This window comes from Mustela nivalis (assembly GCF_964662115.1).
Source record: "Mustela nivalis genome assembly, chromosome: 10".
NCBI lineage: Eukaryota > Metazoa > Chordata > Mammalia > Carnivora > Mustelidae > Mustela > Mustela nivalis.
This window is the reverse complement of record NC_139029.1, coordinates 82,779,850-82,782,953: the sequence shown is the minus strand read 5'-3', so window position 1 is coordinate 82,782,953 and position 3,104 is coordinate 82,779,850. Positions and strand designations below refer to the sequence as shown.

Below are 3,104 nucleotides of genomic sequence, written 5' to 3'. Positions count from 1 at the left end.
CCCGCCCCCACGCCACCGGCAGCCTCTAGCGCCCCGGCCGGCCGCTGCCGCAGCAGCCTGCTTGCTGCCCTGCGCCCGCCTCCCCCCAGGGGCGCCCCACGCTCACCTCCCGCGCAGCTCCACCGGCTGCGCGCACCCCGGGCGGCGACTCGGCTCCGCCCGGCACCCGAGGCTGGCCAGCCCGCTGGGTCCCCCGCGACCCTTGACGCCCTGAGCCGCCGGCTCCAGCCGCCTCAGCCGCCGCGAGCCTGGTGCGGCCCAGGCGTTTCCGGGTTCCCGCGGTCCCGTCCCCCAAATGCTCCGGCTTCCGCCTCGGCCCGGGCAAACGCGGTTCCCGGCTCGGCTGCGGCGGCCCCAGCTTGGCGCTTGCCAGCTCGGTCCCGGAAGGCGAGGCACTTGGGCGACTCGGCGGGCAGCCCCCGGTGTAGCCTTCACCGTCGCGTCGCCGCCTGGGGCACTGCCTCCCGCTAGTTCTGTCCCGGGTGGGAGAGTCGGATAGAGTGGCTCCCGCCGAGGGCTTCTGCGGGGCTGTCCGGTCCGGTCGTGCCGGGTGCCAGGGTGTCCGACTGCGAAAAGAAAGGCAAAGTCCTTTGGGGCAAAGGACCCTGAGAAGGGAGTGAAGAGGAGGATCCAGGAAAACAACCCCAACTGGATATAGCTGTTACTGTCCCTGAAAACAACGTTAGCCCTGGCACAGGCTGCCACCCAGGAGTCCAAAAGAACGCTTCTTGAGTTGGAAATAACCACTTTCCCATCCTGGCCGAGACCTTGAGTTTGAGGAGAGCCCCTTAATGCTATTAACCGGGGCCGGGGAAGGAACAATCAGCAAGAAAAAGCAAACGGGGCTAGAGGATCTCAGAGTTCTAAGAGACTTAACCCCTTCCTGGCTTCATGGATCCCTTGGGCAACACTAACTTTAGAAGGCCGTCTGATTTCTTTGTTGGAAATCCTCCAACCACCAAAGCCCAGTCGGATGATGGACAAGCTAAAATTATTATTCTAGGTCCAGTTTGATCATCAAATTGCATTTTAAGGGTTTCCCTTTCTTCTTACACAGTGCCGCTGTAGATGAAGCCTACATCTGTTTATATTGCACGTGATTAAAACTACCTCCATAGAGACAGAGAGCAGGAAAATAAAATTAAATAACTGTGTTAGAAAATAACTGGCTTTGGGCGCCTGGGTGGCTCAGTGGGTTAAGCCGCTGCCTTCGGCTCAGGTCATGATCTTGGGGTCCTGGGACTGAGCCCCCCATCGGGCTCTCTGCTCAGCAGTGAGCCTGCTTCCCCCCCCCCCCTGCCTGCCTCTCCATCTACTTGTGATTTCTCTCTGTCCAATAAATAAATAAATAATCTTTAAAAAAGAAAAAAGAAAAATAACTGGCTTTAAATTTTTCTGTGTTGTGACCTTGAGAAAACCCCTGGATGTGGAAATTTATATTAGATCTTAATGTTTGTCCAAATATTTTGGAAACAAAATACGGCTGGTACAAAATAATAATAGCTAGGCACTATTCTAACATATCTACTTTTTTTTAAATTCAAAAATAGTAGGTATTCAGTAAACATGTGTGGTTGTAAGGGGAAAGAAAGATAAAATGTTTTAAAAATTAACCAGCAGCAAAAATATACCTTAAGACATGAAAACATTTTTTTAAAGAAAAGCCTTCAGTTCTCTCAGAAAGCTTTAAAATGAGAAAAATGAGAAGTGGAAGCACTTATAATTATGAAACAGTAACGTGGACATCTGGGACAGGCATGAAATTGAAAATAATCAAAACTCTATACAAAAACAACAACAACAACTTGGGGCGCCTGGGTGGCTCAGTGGGTTAAAGCCTCTGCCTTCAGCTCAGGTCATGGTCCCAGGGTCCTGGGATTGAGTCCCGCATGAGGCTCTCTGTTCAGCAGGGAGCCTGCTTCCTCCTCTCTCTGCCTGCCTCTCTGCTTACTTGTGATCTCTGTCTGTCAAATAAATAAATGAAATCTTAAAAAAAAAAAAACCTCTGTACAAACAAAAGCAGTGATGAAAATAGAGGGCCAAATAAAAAAGAAAGAAAAAATAGAGGACCAAATATATGAAACTCACAATTGCTGCAAAGTTATGCTCCCTAACACTGATGACCAAAAGAAAGTAATAACTTTCATTAGCCTTTTCTAGGTTTACAATTTATACTCATACCTACTGAATTGCTTTGAGCTTCCCTGTGTATACCACCCATAGGACATGTTGCTATTTCTCATGCTGTTCACTAAGTGTAGAATATGTTTCTACTACTCCCACATATATATATATATATTTTTATAGCAAGCCCATTCCACTTTTAATTCTCTGCTCAGGGATTACCACAAACTTGAAGGCTTTTCCAGCCTCCTTCCTCCCAGGGGTCTGATTTCCTTCTCTGAGGTCTCAGTGTCTTGAGGCACTCTGTGCATACCTAGGTAATTTTACTTCATTGTACTGTGATCTGTTTTCATATCAATTCTTTCTGCCTAACTCTTTCCTTGAGATCTGTGCTATCTCATTTATCTCTGGATCTTCAGCATTTAGCACACTGGTGAGCCCATGGTAGAAACTCAATACATATTTCCTAAACTGAACTGTTTTTGGAATGATGTCAAAGACAAGCCAGATAGTATAAAAGCTTGCCAGGGAAGAATGTGAGCAGAGCCTGAACTGCAAGTCTAGGCACCCAACACCTTCAAAACAGTTAAATCAGTACCCAACATCTAAAAGTCTTCTAATAATAACAATAAAGATTGTCCCTTTGAGTAGCTTGCCTGTATCATCTCATCTAACCTTCAGAACAGCCCTGTAAAGTAGGCATTCGTGTCTCTCTTTTGCAGAAAGTGAAACTGAGGCTTAGTGACACTCAGTAACTTACTGAAGTTCCCAGACTTACTGAAAGATAAACTGGGATTCAAATCCTGATTTGTCTGCTTTGAAAGTCCATGCTCACTCTAAAACACTACATTTAGTTGTTATAGAAAGAAAAAGTGGTATAGGAAAAGAAAGAGCCAGAATAGTAAAAAGGTGGCAGACAGCAAAAGTGCCAATAGAGTTAATAAATGTCAGTAAAGGGACGCCTAGGTGGCTCAGTCTGT

The 3,104-nt window shown here is 47.3% G+C and overlaps 1 protein-coding gene across 1 annotated transcript in view; it reads right to left on the bottom strand.

Moving 5' to 3' along the window:
- SLC35A3 (solute carrier family 35 member A3) overlaps window positions 1-240 on the bottom strand; it is a 52,485-nt gene extending 52,245 nt beyond the window's left edge. Inside the window, exon 1 of the mRNA XM_082686528.1 lies at window positions 107-240. The gene's annotated coding sequence lies outside the window, so the exon portion shown is untranslated. The remainder of the gene's footprint in view (window positions 1-106) is intronic.
- Window positions 241-3,104: the final 2,864 nt, after the last annotated feature.